This window comes from Gracilinanus agilis, chromosome 3 (assembly GCF_016433145.1).
Source record: "Gracilinanus agilis isolate LMUSP501 chromosome 3, AgileGrace, whole genome shotgun sequence".
Taxonomy (NCBI): domain Eukaryota; kingdom Metazoa; phylum Chordata; class Mammalia; order Didelphimorphia; family Didelphidae; genus Gracilinanus; species Gracilinanus agilis.
This window is the reverse complement of record NC_058132.1, coordinates 13,350,375-13,375,493: the sequence shown is the minus strand read 5'-3', so window position 1 is coordinate 13,375,493 and position 25,119 is coordinate 13,350,375. Positions and strand designations below refer to the sequence as shown.

Here is a 25,119-nt window from a genome sequence, read left to right as displayed (position 1 = left end):
GAGGAACAATAGTCTTGGATAGACTCCAGAACCAACACTTCAGGACACAAAATAACAAACACACTCATGATTCCAGGAAAGGAATACAGCAGAGATATACTATGTGACCAGGCATAAACCCAAATCCCAAAACAAGACTCTCTAGTTCATTACCTGGTGCTGCTCAAGGTTCCAAGACTGAAGTCAGGAAGGCTTATCTTCCTGAGTTAAAATCTGGCCTCAGATACTTTCCAGCTATGTGGCCCCAGGCAAGTTACTTAATGCTGTTTGCCTTAGTTAGTCACTTGTAGAATGAGCTGGAGAAAGAAATGGCAAGTCATTCTAGTTTTTTTTTTTGCCAAGAAGACCATCAGTGGGTTCATGAAGAATCAGATATGACTGAAATGACTGAATAACAAAAACCTCATTCCCTAATAGCCTAATCAAGGCAGACCATGAGGAAGAGAAAGCCAAAGTTGAAAGGATCCTACCAATAAGTACTCTGGATCTAAAACTGTCCAAACTTCTTTGAGCTGCAGGCAGTCTCCCAGGTTCAACATTATTGAATTCTGCTTGTCCATTCTTTGTCTTGTGTCAGAGCTTTTAGTTCCTGAAATGTCAGATGATAATCTAGTTCAACTCCACTTTTTATAAACCCTTACCTTCCATCTTAGAATCAATACTGTATATTGGTTCCAAGGCTGAAGAGTGGTAAAGGGTTAGGCAATGAGAGCTAAGTGACTTGCCCAGGGTCACACATCTGGGAAGTGTCTGAAGCCACATTTGAACCCAGGACCTCCCATCTCTAGGCTTGGGTCTCAATCCATTGAGACATCTAGATCTCCCTCAACCCCTTTATTTTACCAGGAAGGAAGATGAAAAAAACAAAAGTGAGATGACTTCTCTAAGGTCCCACAAGCCAAGGTCCTTTCAGTCTAGCTCCAATGTACTATTCCATTCTACTGCCCTGCTCTTCTATATACATTTAGATTTTCATAAATGCATTGAGATTTGAACTGGTCACAGCTGAATGGCCCTGAGGAAGGCACCTACTTTTACTTTGTGTTTCTTTCATTCACCCTCCAGATCTGGCATGGTATGTAGAATTTGTGCTGATAATAATTAATGTTTATGCACAGCTATTAATAGCTGGTTTATATATGTCAAGAGCATAATTGTTAGCCTCTTTATTAGTTAATTATCTTAGAAGTTAGCTAGTTAATTATCTTAGACCAGTGATGGGAAAACTATGGTCTGGATCTGGCCCGCAGGGAACAGTTTGCCCATCACTGTCCTAGACCACAGGGTAATCATCAAAATGTCAGCAGTGTTATGGACCTCCTTGCTATTGCTGGAATACAGCCCTCTGTCTTCCAACTCCAGGTATTTACTCTGTCTGTCTCCCAAGACTGCAGAGCTCTCTCTCCTTATCTCAGCCTATCGGATTCTCTGACTTCCTTCAAGTGCTTTTCCTCTGTTGACATCTCCAATTGCTCCTGTTAATATCCGGTATATACACGGTTTTCTCAGCCCTTAAATTGTCAATTCCTTGAGAGTAGGGACTATTTTGGGTTTGTGTGTTCATTTTGGGGATGGGTGACCTTTATGTACTTAGTATATAGTCTGGCATTTGGTAGGTACTTAATTAATGATTACTGATTTATTAACCATTTGTACATATCGAATTAACAACTTATGATACTTGAAAGAAGTGTGTCCAACAAAGAAAAAATAGCCCCTGGAATAACATTCATAGATATTTAAATGGTTCTAGGAGGCCAGAAATCTCAAGGTTGATTTTAATTTATATGAGAATCAAAATGCATCTTAAATGTAGGAAATATGAACTTTAAAAGTCCAGAGTGCTTTGTGATCGTGGACACTGATGTTGATTTAGAGTAAAGCACCTGGATACCTGGCAGAGTTATGAAAAAGTTGCATTTCAAAATTTCAGACTGCTTTCTGTGGGGCTGCTAGGTGGCTCAGTGGATAGAGAGCCAGGTGTGGAGCCTGGAGGACCTGAGTTCAAATCTGGCCTCAGACACTTCCTAGCGGTATAACCTTGGATAAGTCACTTTACCTTGTTTGCCTGGCCCTTGCCCTTTCTGCCTTAGAGTTGTCACTAGGACAGAAAGTAAAGTTTTAAAAGAATATATTGTTATGTGTAATGAACAAAAGATGAAATGAGTGAGGAAACAAAGGTTCAAGTTTCTCAGTGTATGGATTTATTAATCAATGCATGTCAATGCCTAAGAAACTAGGACCAGGTCCCTTCCTTGGTTTAGGGCTGGACTCCATACACAGGAGGAGACAGACTGTTATACATTAAAAACAATCAAAGAAGGCCATTTAATTAAAAGGAAGCAATACAACATTGGGAATATGATTTCTAATTGGAGGAAAGATTAGAGACTTTCCAAGATGGGAGGAGGAGAGTGAAGAGGGACAATTCTGTGAATGCAGGAAAGGAGGAGTCCCACTCCCCCCAAATATCTGAAAACAATTAAAGGCAAATGGAAACAATAATTGATTGATTGGTGTGGGTCTGGTTTACAGATGAGACAAATGGTTTCCTTGAGGTGTACAGTTATGAGAAATCTCCTTGCATCAATCTTTGCATTTGTATATGTTTCTGGTCACCATAATCTAGGTCCTTGGTTAAGGGTCTCTAAACAGCAGATGGTTCAGTTTCCCCAGCCACAGAGGGTTAATTCAAACAATGCAATATGGTTTCCTCCCAGTTCCCATAGTTGAATAAAATTTTCTCATAGGACAGAATTGGGACTAGGTCCATTATTGAATAAAAAGAGAACTGAGCTAGCTCCAGACTTGTGACACAAGATGGGAGTTAGTGGGTTCACTCAATTTCTACAATTAACCACTTTCTGGTTTAATCCCCTCAATTCCCTCATATGGATATTCTTTCAGGAGGTGAAGTCACTCCATGGGAAAGACCAGCCTTATGGATTCTTCAAACACTGCCAACATCTCAGAGAAGGAGGAGACATATCAACAGGAAGAGGAAGGAAATAAGCAGCAGTTCCGGAAAGAGAGAAGTAAGGTCAAACAGTACCATGAAGTTCCATCCTCCCTCCGCAAGCATGATTGCCTGAAGATCTCTTGGTTCAGTTCAATTCAACAAATGTATTAATTATTTACTGAATGCAAGGAACTGTGCCAGGTATTAGGGAGGATGCAGAGATGAGGAAGGATTCCTTGCCCTCAAGGAATTTACAACTGAATGAATGCATGGATAACCGAATGAAGGAAAGCATCTTTATGTGCTTGTGCTTGCTATGTAAGAGGCACTGAGATGATAAAGTGTTAGGGATACAAACACCATATCAGTCAGTCTTTGCCCTTGGGAACCTTGCAGATTATTAGACAAAGAGAACACACCAAAAGGAATGCTGGTCAGGAAGGGGCATTTTGGTTTGGAAATGATCATCTTAATAGCAAGTATTTGTATAATGTTATATAGGTCCTCTCATTAGTTCTTTATAACAACCTTGCAAGTTTATTATTTCAAAGATCAGCAGCTGAAAGGGGTTAAAAGACTTACTCAGTGGTCATGCAATTAATATCATAGGCAGAATTTGAACTCAGGTCTTCAAAGTCCAACATTCTATCTACTATGCCATTTAGCTGTCAGATTTAAAGGGGGTAGTGAGAAAAATCATAGATAATATAGATTGATACACACTTCACAGTAATAGTGAAAGTACTGATTTGATTATAATTTACTGAACTAGAAAGTCAGTGGGTTAGAAGAATAGCAGAGAGAACACTGGAGGGTAAGTTCTCTAGGTCATGGTCATCTCAGTTTTTGTTGACAAAGTAACTGAAAGGCAGACATCAGGAGTAAAGTAGAAAGAGGAGCTAAAATACATAACAAATAACAGTTATAGATAAAACAAAGTACAGGACACCACACCACTTTCCAGCCATCTCTACCCTTTCCAAGATCTACTTCAGTCCAGAAGTGAAGGTCCCACCCCTGTGATTCTGGATCCTGGTTAGCAAGCTGCTGATCGTACTCCATCTCAGGTTCATGACCATCTCCATGCCTCCTGATAGGAAACATAGTCTTCTCACCCTAACCTCCTTCTCACCAGCTTTCTCAGTCTAGCTCTCAAAACAGCAATCATATCACTGCTGCTATCATTTCTGGGAAGGGTATTCCAGTCAAATGGCCCCTGACTGCAATCACCATTATCTTTGGACTCCACTCTCGAAAACACTCCTTTCTGGCTACTTCAATGGCTTTTCTTCCCCTCTTAGAATTTAAGTTCCTTCAAAGCAGGGGCTATCTTGTTTCCTTGTATTTGTATCCCTAGCACTTAGCATAGATTTTAGCACATAGTTGCTTGATAACTTTTTTCATTCATTCACTTATAAATACATGATTTATGGCTTACACATGTCTGAAGAGAGATATAAAGAAAGTACTTTAACTATTCCTTGGGTCAGCCATGAATATTCTATTTCTGTTTTCAGGAATTTAAAAAATCTATTATTTGATTACAATTGTTAGACATTCTATCTCTCCTGATGCCTTATGGCCTATAACCCCATATTTCCTCACCATGACCCTCCCACCCCTGCTCCTGGTCTCCTACATTAGCTAAACTCTTGTCCCTTCTCTATGTCATCTTCTTAGTGGGTCAATTTACCTCTACATTACTATTTACACTCAAATCCCTTGCTCCATTTTCTTATCAAGAATCACACTGGCCAAATACTAGTCTTGGTTGTCAAGGTCTTATAATAATAACAATAAAAATAAATGAAATTATAGCTAACAATTACAAAGTGCCTGATATGAGCCAAGCACTGTGCTAAACATTTACAAATATTGTCTTATTTGATCCTCACAATAACCCTCACATCAAGCCAAGGTACTACAATTAATTCCATCTTACACATGAGGAAGTGAAAGAAAAGAGAAGTCAAGTGATTTTTCCAGGTTCACACAGCTATTAAGAGTCTGGAGTTGAATTTGAATTCAGTTCTTATTGAATCCAGATCCAACTCTCTATCCACTGGGGTACCATCTGCCTCCTTCATTCATAGTTACAATTGAACAATGGTCAGGAAAATCTTGCCACTGTGCTGCCTAGGTTAATTATAAATTTTTGTTACAAAATCTCAATTGAGCCTTCAGTGCAACAAAGGTGACCCCTAACTTATTCATTCTACCACTTGCTATGGCAATTTTTCCAAATCTTTTCATTACTCTCCAACCTTAGATGGCACCCTTCCTCCACTCTTTAGGGTTAAAACTTTGACTCATATTTAAATGAAAAAAAAACTGAGACCATTTGTGAGGCCATCTTCACCCCTTCTCCTCATCTCCCATCATTCATATGCCTTCTTTGAGAGAGAATTGGAATCTGAACTTTCTAGCCACCTTTCCATTTTCCATTAGTAGTCCTACTTGATTCCAACTCCAAAGAACATCAAGCTCCCATGCTAAGTAGCCTCTAGTGTCCTCTCCCACCAATATTTCACTTTCCTTTTTTATGTTATTTTCCACCATTAGGCTGTAAGCACCTTGAGAGTGTTAAACTCTTGGAAATAAAATGAGGGAGAGTTCACAAAAGACTATAAGCAAAAGGCTTTTTTATTCCCTTGGAGAAGGGAAAGCTAGACACAGCAAGTTGGGCTTGGTCTAGAACCAAGCTGAAGGCAATGAGGTGGAGTTTTGATACATATGGTTGTGATCAGACAAACAATAAGAAGGTGAGGTGTAGATGTAACAATGGCAAAGTCTGCTCAGTGAAAGGATAGAGTTTTCCCAATATCATAGAGTCTTATCCTCATCAGGGCTTCATGACCTGAATGTGGTTCCTGCAGGTGCAAGGTTGAGTTTCATCAGTCTTAAGACCATTCTGGTTGGTTGGGTTGAGCTGGTTCAGTGGTTTTGTCACTGATTGCCTTAGAGGTTACCCTGAATGTACCAGTGCAAAGGACTGTTGTTATACCAAGCTCACAGCACTCCTGACTGCCCCACATGAACAATCTTGCTGAGACATCATTTCAACCTTTACATTGTTTCCTCCTATGTTTCCTACCTGTTTCTTTCTCTCCATCCACAAATCTGTCACAGTGGTGCATCTGGACAATTGCAGTCACCTTCTGGTTATTCTCTCTGTCTCTCCCCACTCCAACCTATCATTTTCATATTAGTTCAAGGAAAAATAGTGGTGGGGAGAAATTTTTGAGACAAAGAATGTTCAATGAAATGGTCTTTTTGCATCTGACACTTCATGGCAGTAAGTAGAGCAATAGAATGAGACAGAGACATGAAGACTCCAGTAGAGGTAGCTTGATGGAAGAGTGGATAGAACACAGGCAGGAGGATATGCTTAATTTCAGTCTTAGACAATTACTACTGTTGACTGGGAAAAAACACAGAACTATTAAATGCTGTTAGGTTTAAAATTAATATCTACCATATTATTATTTTCTTTAAAGTTTATTAATAATCACTTTAAATAGAAAAGAAAGATAAGCATAGATTTAAATTCCCTTACTCTAAGTCTGTATGACCACGTGTAACTCAGACTGGCTGGATTCTCTGTCCATCAGTTCTCCTGCCTGTTCTGGGAAGTTCTGAATCAAAAAGATGCAGTTTTGCTCTACCCAAACCCTTTTATCATGTAAATAATGGGATGGAATGGGTCAGCATTGCAGGATGGGGGAGGGGATGAAATTCCCTCTGCAAATCCCCCCATGTGATCCTTTAGGAGACTAGGCTCCCCAGTGGATCATTTAAACATAACTATCTTATACCTCTAAAGATCTTCTAGCTAAAAGTACATACAATATTGCACTTTCTAAGAGGGAGGTACAATATTTAGAGAGAAGAGGAAAATAATAGAAGAAGAAAACAAAAATAACTAATAGATGTGTTGAAAAAATGCCAATTAGGGGGTAGTCCCCTTTGGCATAAGAGTTTACATTCAGAATATGTTCAACCGCCTTCATTAAGTTAATTATATCCCATAGTTCATTCTGGATCTTTTGATGAAGTGTGTGGTTTCTGCAGATATCTTTATGGCACCTTCTTCAAAAAGATCCACTTTCTTGATCTGGGTTACTGGAGAGTTTCTTTTCCTGAAATTTCGCCAAAAGATTTTATTTTATTTTATTTTATTTCTTTTTTTAAAATAATTTTTATTTTTTAGAAAAGTTGTCATGGTTACATGATTCATGTTCTTACTTTCCCCTTCATCCCCTGACCCCTATCCCCCATAGCCGATGCACATTTCCAGTGGTTTTAACATGTGTCATCAATCAAGACCTATTTCCAAATTGTTGATAGTTGCATTGGTGTGGTAGTTTCGAGTCTACATCCCCAATCATGTCTGCCTCAATTCATGTGTTCAAGCAGCTGCTTTTCTTCTATGTTTCCACTCCTGTAGTTCTTCCTCTGAATGTGGGTAGCATTCTTTTCCATAAATCCCTCAGAATTGTCCTGGATCATTGCATTGGTGCTAGTACAGAAGTCCATTACATTCTATTTTACCACAGTGTATTGGTCTCTGTGTACAATGTTCTTCTGGCTCTGCTCCTTTCACTCTGCATCAATTCCTGGAGGTCTTTCCAGTTCACATGGAATTCCTCCAGTTTATTATTCCTTTGAACACAATAATATTCCATCACCAGGATATACCACAATTTGTTCAGCCATTCCCCAGTTGAAGGGCATACCCTCCTTTTCCAGTTTTTTGCCACCACAAAAAGCGCAGCTATAAATATTTTCATACAAGTCTGTTTATCTATGATCTCTTTGGAGTACAAATCCAATGATGGTATGGTTGGATCAAAGGGCAGGCATTCTTTTATAGCCCTTTGAGCATAGTTCCAAATTGCCATTCAGAATGGTTGGATCAGTTCACAATTCCACCAGCAATACATTAATGTCCCAATTTTGCCACATCCCCTCCAGCATTCATTACTCTCTCCTGCTATTGTTTTAGTTAATCTGCTAGGTGTGAGGTGATACCTCAGAGTTGTTTTGATTTGCATTTCTTTAATTATTAGAGATTTAGAACACTTTCTCATGTTCTTATTGATACTTTTGATTTCTTTACCTGAAAATTGCCTATTCATGTCCCTTGCCCATTTATCAATTGGGGAATGGCTTGATTTTTTATACAATTGATTTAGCTCCTTGTAAATTTGAGTAATTAGACCCCTGTCAGAGCTTTTTGTTATAAAGATTTTTTTCCCAATTTGTTGTTTCCCTTCTGATTTTGGTTGCATTGTTTTTGTTTGTACAAAAGCTTTTTAATTTAATATAATCAAAATTATTTCTTTTACATTTTGTAATTTTCTCTAACTCTTACTTGGTTTTAAAATCTTTCCTTTCCCAGAGATCTGACAGGTATACTATTCTGTGTTCACTTTATTTATAGTTTCCCTCTTTATATTCAAGTCATTCACCCATTCTGAATTTATCCTGATGTAGGGTGTGAGATGTTGATCTAAACCTAATCTCTCCCATATTGTTTTCCAATTTTCCCAGCAGTTTTTGTCAAATAGTGGATTCATGTCCCAAAAGTTAGGCTCTTTGGGTTTATCATACACTGTCTTGTTGACATCACTTACCCCAAGTCTATTCCACTGATCCTCCTGTCTCTTAACCAGTACCATATTGTTTTGATGACTGCTGCTTTATAGTATAGTTTAATATCTGGTACCTCTAGGCCACCTTCCTTCATGTTTTTTTTTTCCATTCTTTCCCTTGATATTCTTGATCTTTTGTTCTTCCAAATGAACTTTGTTATAGTTTTTTCTAAATCAGCAAAGAAGTTTTTTGGTAGTTTGATAGGTATGGCACTAAATAAGTATATTAATTTGGGTAGAATGGTCATTTTTATTATGTTAGCTCATCCTATCCATGAGCAATCAATGTTTTTCCAATTGTTTAGATCTAGTTTTAATTGTTTGGAAAGTGTTTTGTAGTTGTGTTCGTATAATCCCTGTGTTTGTTTTGGTAGATAGATTCCTAAGTATTTTATATTGTCTAGGGTGATTTTAAATGGTATTTCTCTTTCTACCTCTTGCTGCTGTGATGTGTTGGAAATATATAGAAATGCTGATGATTTATGTGCATTTATTTTATGTACTGCAACTTTGCTAAAGTTGTTGATTATTTCTACTAACTTTTCAGTTGATTCTCAGGGATTTTTTAAGTAGCCCATCATAACATCTGCAAAGAGTTATAGCTTAGTCTCCTCGTTGCCTATTTTGATACCTTCAATTTATTTTTCTTCTCTAATTGCTACTGCTCATGTTTCTAGGACAATGTTAAATAATAGAGGTGATAATGGGCATCCTTGTTTCATGCCTAGTCTTATTGGGAAGGCTTCTAATTTATCCCCATTGCTTATGATGCTTGCTGATGCTTTTAGATATATACTGTTTATTATTTTTAGGAAAGGTCCTTCTATTCCTATACTTTTCAGTGTTTTTAATAGGAATGGATGCTGTATGTTGTCAAAGGCTTTTTCAGCATCTATTGAGATAATCATGTGATTTTTGTTTGTTAGGTTGTTGATATGGTCAATTATGTGGATGGTTTTCCTAATGTTGAACCATCCTTGCATTCCTGGTATAAATCTCACCTCATCATGGTGGAGAATCCTCTTGATCACTTACTGGAGTCTTTTTGCTAGTATTCTATTTAAGATTTTTGCATCTATGTTCATTAGGGAGATTGGTCTATAGTTTTCTTTCTCTGTTTTTGATCTACCTGGCTTTGGAATCAGTACCATATTTGTGTCATAAAAAGAATTTGGTAGGACTTCTTCTTTGCTTATTATATCAAGTAATTTGTATAGTATTGGGATTAGTTGTTCTTTGAATGCTTGATAGAATTCACTTGTGAATCCATTAGGCCCTGGCGATTTTTCCCAGGGTAATTGTGAGGATCCAAGTAGATCATATTTTTAAAGAGCTTAGCAGAGTTCTGGACATATAGTAGGTGTTTAATAATGCATATTTCTTTCCTAATACTTTCTCCAGAGCTTTGCTTCTCTCTTTGTCAAGGGAAGCAAAGTATCTTACAAGTTTTCCTATCTTTTTCAACCTGTCCTTAGCACTCTGTATAAGCAGGGGATCTGACAGATTAGTGAACAAAGAACTTTTTATTATATCCATCCTGATGCTCCATCTGAGATTAAGCACATTTTCTAGCCTCAGACAACAGAAATTGATCTGATAATGAGGTGAAGCAGTTCTTAATTTCAGAGATGTGCTTTGTTGCTGTGGTTGCTGGTTTTCATTCATCTCCGCTTTATTAGGACAGTGAAATCATCACACAGGACTTGTGTCTACTTGGGACTAGTCCTACAATTTCCAAAAAGAACAGGAGAAGAAAGGACACTGAAATTCAACTCTTGGCTGAAATAATATTTGTGAGAAAGAAGATATCCAATTCAATGGGACCAAAAAAAAATCATAGGTCCAGGCAAAAAGTTGATTTGAGAAGTGCACCCTCCCCAAGATTTAGTATAGACCCTGGAAATTTAGGACTTTGTGGAGAGAAACAATAGCAAGTCAGGAACAAAGTATGAAATTTGTTGTTGATGGGTGTGCTTACCTATTCTAGCAGCAGATTCTTCCAATGAAAGTATAAAGGCTTTATCTTTTAACATTGAAAACCTTGACCAGCTATCTCCTTACTATAACTGCCATATTAGTAGGAAAAATGTGACTCATTTCTCCGAATTCTTCAGATTTATTAATTTATAGTTGTAATATATGTATTTATATTATTTAATCATATTCCCAATCTTCTAATAGTAAGTGCTCAGGCACAGTTTGATATAGGAATAATCACATTATTATCCCACTAACCACAATGAATTTTTGAAACTTTTTCATCCTTCCTCAATCCTTTATGACTTTCCTTTACCATACCCTCTCACTTGAGAAGCTTGCCTCATATTTGAATGAAAAGACCAAGGACATTTGCTAAGAACTCCCTCTTCTCTTGTCTTCCTCTCACATCATTTAGATGCCTTCCCATACTCTTTCCTCTTTCATTCCTAGCTGTCTTGAAAAGATTGACCTTCTCCTTGTCAAATCAAGCACAGTTAAATGCACACAGGATCTCATTCTATCCTATCTTCTCCAGCATATTGGGCCCACCCAATTTTCTCCCTTATCTATAATACTTCCAAATAACTAGGTGTTTTCTACTGCCCGTAAATCACTTCTCTCCTGTTAGTCTACCTCCAATTCTGAAAAAATAAATCTCATTTGATTCATCTATTTTCACTAAATTATCATCTTATCTTTCTTTCCTTTTATAACTAAACTCCTTTCTTCTCACTCTCGCCTATCTACAGTATGTTTTCAAACCTCACTATTGTGCTAGGTTGATTCTTTCCAAAGTTGCCAATGATGTCTTATAAAAAGAATAAGAATTCTGGGCTAAAATTATGACCTGAACATCCAACTTTATTTAATTGTGAGGGAAAAGAAGCTGGAGGTCTCATCACACCCATTCTGTGATAAAGAACTCATGTAGATAGATATACAACTTAGCCACACTCTTCCTCAAGTCTCTCCCTATTCTAGTCCATCCTCCATTTAGCAATCAAATCGATCTTTCTAAAACACAGGTCCACCCCCTACATTCAATCAATTCTAACATCTTCCTATTGCCTCCAGATCAAGCATAATATCTTTTGTTGGTCTTTTAAAGCCTTTTATAACCTGATCCTTTGTACCTTTCCATTCTTCTGCTTTTGGGGGAGAAACTCTTACCTTCTGTCATAGAATTAATACTAAGTGTGGGATCTAAGACAGAAAAAGCAGTAAAGACTAGGCAAGTGGGGCTATGTGATTTGCTGAGTCACACAGCTTGTTGTCTCTTTCCATTAGGCTGCCAGTATCCCGAGATTAGAACAGTGCCTGGCACATGGTAGGTGCTTGGTAAATATTTTGTGACTTGACCTAATTTCACTGGTTTCTTGTATATCCACTAAAATGCTAACTACATTAATTAAGCCAGGAGAAGTGGATAGAAGAACTGTGAATACAAACCACAGCCTATTCATTAATCTACTTAGTCCTGGGACACTGTTATATTGGAGTTGAGCACAGCTGCTTCATCTTGATTCACCTGAGGGGTCCTGAGTGTTCACCTTCACAACTCAAGGGTGACACTTAAGGATTTCCTTAGCTCCTCAGCTTCAACTCCCAATATCATCAGGGAGTGAGGGATACATATTCCTGCTGTATCCCCAGCAGCAGCATCCACACATTTATCAGTCACTACAGTGTTATAACACAAGTTAGTCCTAAAACTTGGGGTTCATCAGATCTTACTAGGCTATAAGTTTGGGGTTTCTAGATTACATGTTGACAAGTGTAAGGTATTAAATCTTACCCCTGTCTCTCCCCTAAATTTCAGCCCCACATCTCACCTGCCTACTGGCCATTTCAAAGTGGAGATCTCAGGGATATCTTAACCAATAATGTGCCCCAAACCAAATTCATTCACTATTTTTCCTCAAAAAGTCTCTCTTTCTGCAAACTTCCCTCTTTCTATTGAAGAAGCCACTCTCCTTCAAGACTGTCAGGTTTGTAACCCCAGCATTTCTCTTGAACTCCTCACTCCACATATCCAACCAGATGCCAAGTTTTCTCTTTTCCACCATCATATTTCTCACATCTGGCTCCTTTCCCCCCCTCACATGGCTAATAACAGTTCAGGTCCTCATCACTATCACCTAGTTTAGACAACAGGCTCCTAATTGTTCTCCTGGCTTCAACTTTCTCATTACTTGAGTCCTTCTGACACAGTGCTGCCAGAATATATGTTTCTTAAATACTTCTGATCAGGAGGCTTCCATATTACAAGACTTTTATTGTAACTAGGATAAAATATAAACTTCCATGTTTAGATTCAAAAGCCCTTCATGACCTGGTTCCAACCTATCTCTTGAGCCCAATTGGATGGTACTCGCATGTTCTGTGGTCCAAGATTCAACTAACTTGGATTTCTCTGAGTTCTTCACACATGGCACTCCTTCTCTCATCCTTGCATATTTGCAGTGGCTGCCTCACAGTCCTAGAATTCAATCCATTCTTACTACCACCTTATAGAGCCCCTCTCTTCCTTTAACATACAGCCCAAGCACCATCTTCTTTATGAAGCTTTTTCTGTTCCCTACAAGACTAACATCCTGGTATTCTTGTTTAAATAAACCTTAGATATATTTAGTTTATATACTTTATTTTTTGCAGTGTATATTTTATATATACTTTTTGTTTCCCTGATTAAAATATGAATTCTTTCCAAGTAGAGATCATTTCATTCTTTGGAATTGTGTCCCCAGCATAGTGCCTACTGAAGAAATGATGTTGATAAATTGGAGTTGTAAGGAGGAGGATGTGATAAGATACTTTGTTATCCACAAAAGTAGCTTTAAATTCTCCTCCCTGAAGGAAAGCCAGGGATGGCTTCCCTTCCCTGAGTCCATATGGAAGGTTCTTGGAGACACTATATCTATCTATCTATCTATCTATGCTATTTATGTTTGATAACATGGAAATAAGGATTAATAACAAGGAAAGCGTTAAACTAACAGGGAACTAACTTTCAAACCACTTTCTCACAACAGAGCCTTTGTTTCTTCCTGCTACACTAAAACTGCCTAGCACTTACTAAAAAACCCCCCAAACACTATCTGACTATGAATCTACCTAAATCCTTATTTAATTAACTTAATTTGATAAAGAGAGTCCCCAAGGCCATATAAATTAGGTCAGCCAAAATGGCAGCTGCTAACTGACAATCCATTCCTCCTGGTATTGTCCAGAGACCAGACAAACAACTTCAATCTTTCTCCTTCTCCAAAACTGTTATCCAGCAAAGCAGATCTATCAGCTTCTTCTTAAAGATGACTTTTCTCAATCAGGAAAGTAGAAACCCTCTTCAGTTGGGATTCAGAGATCTCTCTTCCCCTTCCACCAGATTAGGGTAAAGTCATAGATATCTGTCTCCAACAGCAGCCAGAGAAAGCAAGCTCACCCACCAAAGTCCAGTGAGTGAGTGAGAGAGAGGACCTCACCAACTGACCAGACTCTGTTCCTTTGTTCTTCCTTCCAAATTCTGGTCTCATGCCCTGCTCTCTACCTTGCTTGTACCCTAAAGATCTCTTTGTCAAATATCTTATTTTAATCATTATCTTAATCATTATCCTAATTTCCTCACTACCCTACCACATAGTGGACACTTAATAAATATTTGTTTGAATGATTGATTTTTAAAATATAACATAAAAATTGTTATAGCCTTTGTGAGGGCCATGTCTAATTTATTTAAATTAAAGTACAATTAATTAATTAATTAAGAATATTTTCCCATGGTTACATGATTCATGTTCTTTCCCTCCCTTTCCTCCCATCCTCCTCCTGTAGCCAACAAGCAATTCCACTGGGTTTTTACATGTGTCATTGATCAAGACGTATTTTCATATTATTAATATTTGCAATACAGTGAACATTTAGAGTGTGCATCTCCAGTCATCTCCCCATTGAACCGTGTGATCAAGCAGTTGTTTTTCTTCTGTGTTTCTACTCCCACAGTTCTTCCTCTGAATGTGGATGGTGTTCTTTCTCATATGTCCCTTAGAATTGTCCTGGGTCATTGCATTGCTGCTGATAGAGAAGTCCATTAAGTTTAATTGTGCCACAGTGTATACATCTCTGTGTACAATATTCTCCTGGTTCTGCTCCTTTTGCTCTGCATAAATTCCTGGAGGTCATTCCAGTTCAGATGGGATTTCTCCAATTAATTATTCCTTTTAGAACAATAGTATTCCATCACTAACATATAACACAACTTGTTTAGCCATTCCCCAATTGAAGGACATCCCCTCGTTTTCAAATTTTTTGCTTCCACAAAGAGCACGGCTATAAATATTTTTGTACACATATTTTCCCCTATTATCTTTTTGGGGTACACACCTAGCATTGGTATGGCTGGATCAAAGCACAGGCAGTCTTTTAGAGCCTTTTGGGCATAATTCCAAATTGCCTTCCAGAATGGTTGGATCAATTCACAACCCCACCAGCAATGCATTAGTGTCCGAGTTTTGCCACATCCCCTTCAACATTTACTTTCCTTTGCTGTCCTATTAACTAATCTGGTAGGTGTGAGGTGGTACCTCAGAGTTGTTTTGATTTGCATTTCTCTAATTATAAGTGATTTAGAAAACTTTTTCATGTGCTTATTGATAGTTTTGATTTCTTTATCTGAAAATTGCCTATTCATGTCCCTTGCCCATTTATCAATTAATTGGGGAATGGCTTGATTTTTTTGTACAATTGATTTAGCTCCTTGTAAATTTGAGTAATTAGACCTATGTCAGAGGTTTTTGTTATAAATATTTTTCCTCAATTTGTTGCTTCCCTTCTAATTTTGGTTGCATTGGTTTTGTTTGTACAAAATCTTTTAAATTACATTTCCAATTTTTAAATAAGAGGTTAGTGAAGAAATGGTTTTTATTTTTCTCCAAGCACATGTGTTCACTAAAGTGTTCCTATAGAGAATAAAGTTGTTATGTCTTGGTCAGAATGTTGCTGGATTTTATCCATTCCTATATGTATATCAGAGAAAGCAGAGGATATGTTACCCATTATTGGTCACAGGTGTGTGCAATCATTTTGGTCTATTTCTTCTGGTCTAAAGATTTCCCTCCCTGGTATCTCTGCCCTTTTTTCTGCTATGAGTTATCATCCACCTATCAAGGCTGAGCTGTAATCATACTCCTTAAAAATCTTTTTTCTTTTCTCCTATTTATCTGTATAAGTCTGTGGTGGTGAACTCTGGCATGTGTGCTAGAGAGTGTACTCAGAGCCTTCTCTATGGGCACATACATCGCCCCAGCACAGAGCTCGCCAGAGTTCATTACTAGAAAGCCAGAGGGATGAAGGGCTGGGTTGCTCCTCTCCACGTTTCCACACTTGTCTGAGGACATTTCTCACATCCCTCACCTCTCTAAAAGGCTTTCTATCACTGGCCCAAGTTATTAAAAATTAAAGGGTTAAAGTCAGAGTTAGCTGATGAGTTTTCTTTGCAGCCATGTCTGTATCTAGATCAGAAGTTCTTAATTTTGGGTTCATGAAATTTTTTTTAAATATTTGATAAGTATATTTCAATATGATTAGTTTCCTTTATAATCCTATCAATTTTATTTTATTCATTTAAAAGCATTCTGAGAAGGAATCCATTCATGCCACCAGAGTGCCAAAGGTGTCCACGATATGAAAAAATGTGATGAATCCCCAATCTGGACAATTCTCCTTTGTCTCCACATTCAAAAACACTTTGGATTTTCAGAATTTTATTCTTGATAATTTTGCATCCCCACTAGGTTAACTTCCCTTTAAAATCTTTGTTGAGGGCAGCTGGGTAGTTCAGGTTTGAGAGTTAGGCCTAGAGATGGGAGGTCCTGGGTTCAAATTTTATCTCAGACACTTTCTAGCTGCATGACCTTAGGAAAATCACTTAAGCCCATTGCCTAGCCCTTCTGCTTTGTAACCAATGCAGAGTATAGATTCTAATACAGAAGGAAAGGGTTTAAAAATAAAATAAAATAAAATCTTTGTCCATGGGCTCATACATATGCTTTCTTATCAATTTTTAAAAAAATTTATCTCCTCAAATCTCAGATGCTTACTAGACTTTGAATAACTTTCATCTCTTTCTCTCTCACAAATCCAAAACTTCCCACCACTCCTATTCCAAGATTCCCATCATTACCACTACAGCAACCAGTTCTTCCTTCTTAGGGAAAATAAAGTTCAGGATGGAATTTCTCCTTCTTTGTTCCTCCACATTTTGAAAGATGAAATTATGATTAATATTAGTAGAAAAAACAAACTACTCTACTCAAGCAAAAAATTCCAACAGGTGTCCAGAGAAGCAAAGTCTCCAATAGCTACTTATATCCTGCCTCTTTACCAAGCTTATGATCTATCCCCCAAATTCCCTCTTTCTACTGAGATAGTTTGTAATGTATACTCAGATGGCAATATCAGTTCTGGTTCACCCAAATGCCACGGATGCTGCTTCCTGACCCTGGCTACTAGATTTCTCCCCATACTTCTTTTTTTGTAGCATCCTCCTCTTCTTCCTAACCCCTTAAGTTGAAATTTCTCCAGTCTTTTCCTTTACCCTCTTCTATTGCTTTTTTACACTTTCTCCTTTTGCCAAACTTATTTACTTCTTCTCAATGACCCTTAAGCAAATGCTCCCCAATTCTGTATTTTCACCATTAACCTTTATCCTTGGCAACAGACATGCATCTCTGACTCTATAGGACAGCTCCAGCTATACAAATCTTCTGCCTGTTGGAATGCCTTGGTAACAGCTCAATTCAACATGTCCAAAGCCAAGCTAAAACTTGTTTTATTTTAACTTCCATGTTTCAAAACTTCTACCACCCAAAACTCATTTCTCTTTTTGGTAATACTCTTCTACTTAAATGGCAAGCAGAAATGACATGAATCTAAACAGAAAGGGAATAGTCCTTTTTACAGAAGAGACACTTTATGATCTATTTTTTGGTAAAAAGAAAACTAGTCTGTTTGCAATAACTATTACATGATTGTTGTCTTGGTCTCTCCTTTGAAGGGTTCTGTTCAGTAAGATATGGCTTGGCTGTTATGATACATGGCGGCAATCTAATATGTGCCTCACAAAATTTCAGTCTAAGCATTGCCATCATTGCCATGGTGAACAACACGGGCTGGTCAAACCAGTCCAATCTTTATGCCACTACAAATGCACAGGTAAGTTAATGGCAAATTCAACTTTTTGAATTCATTCAAACAATAGACATTTATCATATCTACTCTATGTGATACACATATTGAATATATTATGATTCATGTAACATAGATGATGCATTCATTGGTTTAGACACTAGACTAATAATACATAAGATCCTTGCTGTTAAAGAGCTCCCAATCTAATTGATTGATTGTGTGTGTGTGTGTCTTTCTGTATGTGTGTTAGACTAGATTGACACTGAGATAGCTTTCAAATCTAAAGTTCTCTGAATGTGGGAGATTCCACATACTTAACAAATAAAATACAAATCAGAATGTCAATATGTAAGAATTCAAAATTTTGTAACTTCTGAGAAAGGACAAGATCATCACTGGTTAAAGGGGGTAAGAGAAAGCTTCATGGATAATGTGTTTTTGAGTTGAACCATCAGTGTCAATGGACTGCTATTGGGATGAGTAGGTTCTGATAAAGAGAACATTGTCAATAAAGCATGAAACACAAGATATTTTCAGGAGATGGCAGGTAATCCAATTTAACTAGAGTTTACATAGAGAAATAGTGGAGGGCAGCTAGATGGCGCTGTGGGTAGAGAGTCAGATATAGAATAAGAAAGACCTGAGTTAATATCTAGCTTCAGACAATAGCTGTGTGACCTTGGGCAAGTCACTTAACCGCTTTCTGCCTCAGTTTCCTCTTCTATAAAATGGGGATAATCATAGTATCCATTTCTCATTGCTGTTCTGAGGATCAAATGAGATATTTGTAAAATGCTTTGCAAACTTTAAGCTAATGATATAAATATCACATTCCACCATTATATAAAGGAGAAACAAGAATTCTGGAAGGTTTGAAAGCTAGGCTAAGGAAAATTAACTATATTCAAAAGGGAATGGAAAAGGAGCAGCTAGGTAGCATAGTAGGTAGAGTGCCAGTCCTGAAGTCAGAATGACCTGGGTTTGAATCTAGCCTCAGGGACTTCCTAGGTATGTGGCCCTGGGCAAATTCACTTAACCCTAGCTGCCTAGCCCTTATCACTCTTCTACCTTAGAAATGATTCTAAGTATTGATTTTAGACAGAAGGTAAAGATTTTTTAAAAAAGAAGAGAATGGGGAGCCATTAAATTTTATTGAGTAGTGGAATTATATGATCAAGACTATATATTAGAAGAATGACCTGGGTAGGGTTCCCTGGATGAAATGTAAGGAGGGAGGAGAAGAACTAGAGTCAGAGAGAAGATTTAAGAAATTATTATAAGTCCCTAAGCAAAAAGTGATACTCCAATGTAGAACACTGTCAGTACAAATAGAAAAGAGAAGGTGGCTGTAAGCTATAATGAGAGGAGAAAATTAGAAGAATATGGATCCCAGTGGGAACTATATCAGATGGAAGATTGAAAAGTCACAAATGACCACAAAGCTGAGAATTACTTTTTATAAATGGAAACATGATGGTGTTATTGTTAAAGACAGAGGAGAAAGACAGAGACAGGGGAGTTTAAATAGTGAGTTCCATCTTAGAAATTTCTATCTTGAACTGAAGTCTAGATAGAAATGTTGAGATGGAGCTGATCTAGGAGGTCATGGAAAGAGAAACAAACCACTGTATCCAGGACTCATTGATGATAGGTTTAAAAATGCAAGAGACCTGAAAGTCACCAAGTCCAGCCTTTGTAACATGACATATATGAAATTTCATTTTTTAAAAGTATTTTGATAATTTTATTTCACTATAATTTATTTCCTTTGCAACCACATGCATTCTATTATATAAATTTAAAAACACAATTTTGAGAAGGGGCTCCAAGGTATCACCAAATTGCCAAAGGGGACCAGGAGGCAAAAAAAAAAAAAAAAAAAAAAAAAAAAAAAAAAGAAGAAGAAGAAGAAGAAGAAAGGAAAAAAAAGAAAAAAGAAAAAAAAGATCAGGAACTCCTTATCTAGTCTAATCCCTTCATTTTGTAGGCAAAGTAACTGAAGCTCAGACCAGGTAAATGGTCTAACATCATATAGCTAGTGAGGGGGTAAGCCAGGATTCAAACCCAGGTCTCTTAACTCTAAAACTGGTATTCTTTTTTTTACCACAGTGTGATGTTACTCATTTGGAAGCCAGCTGCATAAAAGTAAAAATTGAAGTAATAAGAATGGATGCACTCACCAGGGACAAAAGGCAAGGGAGAGAACAGAAGAAAGCAAAATAAAGGCTTTTTAGGAATGCCCACATGAGGAGATCAGAAGGAAAAGAGAGGATACATAGAAAGAGAAGATGGTGAGGTCAAAGAAAAAGGAGAATAATACTTTACACTAGGAGAATGTATACATTGGGAAGGGAAGCCTTCAAAATCAGCAGTAAGGTTCAAATATAAAAGATCCAAGAGAATGTTATTACATCCAGCACCATAGTTAAAAGTGTTCTCCTTACTCCACCATTGGTACCACATCTGGAGTATTGTGGTTGCATCAAGAGGTTTCAATTTAGAAAAGATACAAGATTGAGAATGTCCACATGAGGACCACCAGAATACTCAAGTGGTTCATGCTATTTAGGATGGATTGAAGAAACTGGGGATTTCTAGCAAGGAGAAAAGAAGACAAGTGAATCATGATAGCTGTCTTAAGGTATATGAATGAAATACTTTCATTTTTTAAAGAGAGATCAGACTTAAAACAATGGGTAGAAGTTACCCAAAAAATGAAAATTAGGGGTCAAACTAAGGAAAAGTTATGTATTTTCCTAGGAATATTTCCTGAAAAAAATTCCCCCTGAAAACTCCAAAGAATAATGAGGTGCCAGAAGAGTGCATTGAATTTGAATGAGCATGATTATAAATAGTATTATGCATTACTACTAATATCACTGCAGAAGGTTTTTGTATTACTTGTCCCAAGGATTTCAACCAGTGTCTAAATGTAGTTCAGTCATGTTTCTTATGCACAATAACAAAAAAAAATCACCTTAGATCTATTTTGTGTATGGCTATGTAGAATATGTATGTATTTGTTACCCCTGGTCCTCCCAATCAGCTTAACTTAGAACTTTATTGTCAACCTTGATTTCTCACTCAGATTTATTCCACAGATCCAATCTGCTCCCAAATCTTGTCATTTATACTTTCACACCATCTATCCTATGTATTCTAATCTCTCCACTTTTATTCATCCTCTTATTCTCTTACCATTCTGGATTTCCCTGCTTGAAGTCTCCTTCCTACCTTTCCAGTCTTATAATTTATTCCCCTTGCACTAATTAGAGTACAAGATAGAATTAGAGTGTAGATAGAATTAGATATCTACATTTGTATTCTTGATGGACCTTGAACTAGTTCTTCTTGGTACCATAAATGTTTTCTCCTCCTAATCTCTGCCTCCCGGATTTCCTGGCTTCCTTGAAGACTCATCTCAAACCCCAACTTTTTAAGAAAGCCTTTCTTGGCCTCTCCTCACTTCCTTCCATCTGTAGGTCAGTCAATAGTCCAAAACAATAAATACTTATTAATTGCTTACTATGTGCCAAATACTCTGCTAAAAACTGGTGATGCAAAGAAAAGTAAAAGACAACCTCTGAGTTTAAGGAGCTCAGAGTATAATGGGTGAGTGTAAGAATTTAAAATTTAAGTTTTTATGCTAAATATGAAAGTTCCCAATTTTAAAATATTATAGCTTAAATCAAAATTACTTTTAGTAAGTTTATTTACAAAGAGGTGGAAAGAGTGAAAATGGAAAATGTAGCTAAAGCGACAGATTTTAACAAGCTTACCAGCCCTTCTCTGGTGAAGTGAGGCTCAGCACAGCAAGGGCTTCCCCATGTCCCTTGTCCCCACATGGATTTCCTGATAATCCTCAGCCAGAAGTCTGGTGGTGTCTTCAGCTAGAGTTCCACCAACACAGCCTCCTCCAAAGCCAAGGCAGGAATCTCTGGAAACAATTTCTCCAGAAGCCAGGAAAGGAAGGCCAGCTACTCACCCAGCAAACTGACACAGGAACCAGGGAAAGAGTCTCTCCCTTCAGTCCAGCTCACCAACACAGTGTCTCCAAAGATGAACTCCAAAGGAGAAGTTCAAAGGAGAAGTCCCTTGGACAGGAAGTTCAAGACTTTTTATAATCCTTTTTCCACATCACTTCCTGTCCATCCCCCATTTTACAGAAACCAGTGGAAGTCTTTCAATTTGCCTAGCACTGCCCAGGGGTGGGGCAGTGGCCTGTGGAATTTTCACCCACTTTAGCAAATGACTTGGAATTCAGTGCCAAGTAGGGGTACTTTAAGTTCTTGATTTGATTAGCTAAAAATAGGCAAGTGGAGAGTTAATCCTATCTTTACATTTGCAAACAAGTATAATAAAAATATGATAAAGTGTAATAAAAAAGTGTAAAAAAAAACCAATATATATGTGATTAGTTGGAGATAATTAACAGTGGGAAAGGACTAAAATTAAGAGGAACTAAGATAGGTGAGATTTTTCCTGGAAATTCAAGGAAATAGAAAAGCCAGGAGGTAAAAGTGAGAAAGGGGCGGAAAAATCAGGCATGGTGAAAAGCCAGTGAAAATTCCCAGAATCAAGAGATAGAGTGTATTGTTCAAGGTACATCAAGGAAATCAATTATTGGATCACAAAGTACATGGGAAAGTGTAAGGTATAAGAAGTCTAGATAATTGGGGAGTGGGACAAGTTATTAAATGGACCAAAAAGTCAGTTCCAGGCCCGTACTACAGGGAAATAACCAGGAATTCCCAGACCCAAGAGGAGGCTACAGTTCTATATTTCTGAGTCAGCAGAGCTTTGCAATCAGTTGATAGTGAGTGAGTATAGTAGCAATCTCTTGGAACTCCAACAATAAAACCCAGAGGTGATGATGAAAGACTAATTATAAGCAACCTAAAAGGTCAAAATGTGTGACTCTTGCATGGGAAAATGTTATTTAGGGACCCTGGGAATGGCAAGATTGCCTGGGTATTTTGAAGGGGTATGTATAGATGGAAAACTTGAGGTCAAAGTGATTGCAAAGAAATGAGCCAAAATGGTAGTGGAGTAGATCAGGAGAAGGTAGGTTAGAATGGCTACCTCATATGGCAGAACAATGAGTGGAAAGGGGTATGAGAAGGTAGAGGGCAGGTAAGTACTAGAACCCTACTCTCATCAGATCTGGGATAAAGAGTGAACAATGTAAATAATAAGGAGGTTAACATATAACATAAAACATATAAGGTTTTAACGTATAGAGAAATAGGAGGGAAAGAGGAGGGTATAAGAGAGGGCCTTGGATAAGATGTGGGAGGGACCAGGCAAAGGGAAGTCTATTAAGGGACTAAGAGAAGAAAGAGTAAGTTAAGAGAAAAAGAGAGCAAGGGGATAAAATGAGGTGAAACAGGAGGGAATTAGGACAAGATAATTCTAAAGAGGGATACCACAAAAAGAAAGAAATAGAAGGATAATCAGTGAGGAAAAACAGAATGAGGGGAAATAACTAATAATTATGACAGTAAACATGAATGGAATGAATGCACACATTAACAAAAATTGATAGCAGAATGAATCAAAAATCAAAACCGAACAATATGTTGTTTATGAGAAATACACTTAAAAATGAGAGACACATATAGAATAAAAATAAAGGGCTGAAGTAGAATATACTATGCCTCGACTGATATCTCAAAGAAAGGAGAGGTAGCAATCTCTGACAAATTTAAAGCTAAAATAGATATACTCAAAAGAGATAAATGAGTAAACTACATGATGTTGTAAGGAAGCATTATCAGTTTCAAATCTATATACACTAAATGTCATGGCATCCAGAAAAAATTCTAAAACCTTTACCTTAGGTCTTAGAATCAACACTGTGTATTAGTTCCAAGGCAGAAGAGTGGTAGGTACCAGGCAATGGGGGTTAAGTGACTTGCCCAGGGTCACATAGCTAGGAAGTGCCTGAGGCCAGATTTGAACCTAGGACCTCCCATCTCTAGGCCTGATTCTCAGTCCACTGAGCCACCCAGCTACCCCCAGTATCCAAACATTTTAAGGAAAAAATAAATGAGTTAAAAATGGAAATATATAACAATACAACAATGGGGGGGGTATTCTAATCTCCCCATCTCAGAACTAGACAAATCTAACAAAAAGTTAAGAAAGAAGTCAAGGAGATGAATACAATTTGAAATAAATTAAATGTGATAGATATCTGAAGAGAATTAAGTGGGGAAAAGAGTACATCTTTTTCTCAGTGATAGAGGGCGCTTTCACAAAAATTGATCATACATTAGGTAGGGCACAAAAACATTACGATTAAATGTAGAAAAGCAGAAATATTCAATGCAACCTTCTGAGACTATAACACAATAAAAATTGTATATATTAAGGGACCATGGAAAGAAAAAGTAAAAACTAATTGGAGACCAAATAGCCTCATTTTTTTAAAGAGTTGTTTTTTTTTTATTTTAAACCCTTAACTTCTGTGTATTGTCTTATAGGTGGAAGAGTGGTAAGGGTAGGCAATGGGGGTCAAGTGACTTGCCCAGGGTCACACAGCTGGGAAGTGTCCGAGGCCGGATTTGAACCTAGGACCTTCCGTCTCTAGGCCTGGCTCTCAATCCACTGAGCTACCCAACTGCCCCCTAGCCTCATTTTTAAAGAACGAGAGGGTTAAAGAACAAATTATTGAAACAATAAATAATTTCATTAACAAGAAAGGTAATAATGAGACAATATACCAAAACCTGTGGGATTTAGCAAAAGCAATAATTAAAGGAAAATTTGTATCTCTAAATAATTATACTAAAAAAGTAGAGATAAAAGATCAATGAATTGGGAATAAATTTTTAAAAACTAGAAAAAGAACAAATTAAAAGTCACCAACTAAACACTAAGTTAGAGATCCTAAAAATTAAAAGTAAGATAAATAAAATTGAATGTAAGAAAATCATTGAATTAATAAATAAATCCAGGAGTTGGTTTCATGAAAAAATCAACAAAATTGATAAACCATTGCTAAATCTAATTAAAAAAACAAGAAAGAAGAAAAGAAATCACTAGGATTAAGGATGAAAAGGGTGAATATACTACCCATGAAGATGAAAGTAAGGCAATTTTTAGCAATTATTTTGCTCAATTATATAAAAATAAAGTTTACAATGAAAGAAAAGTAGAAGAATATTTACCAAAAAACAAACTGCCAGGACTATCAGAGCAAGAAAACAGACTATCTAAATAAAACTATTTTAGAAAAATAAATCTAATTAATGATAAATGAACTTCTTAAGAAAAAAACATTAGGAGGAAATAGATATACAAGTGAATTCTAGAAAATATTTAATGGTCAACTAATTC

General features: G+C 37.2%; 1 pseudogene; it reads left to right on the top strand.

Annotated features, from left to right (window-relative positions):
* The first annotated feature begins 1,298 nt into the window (after nucleotides 1–1,298).
* Nucleotides 1,299–25,119, top strand: part of LOC123239032 — a 50,190-nt pseudogene continuing 26,369 nt past the window's right edge.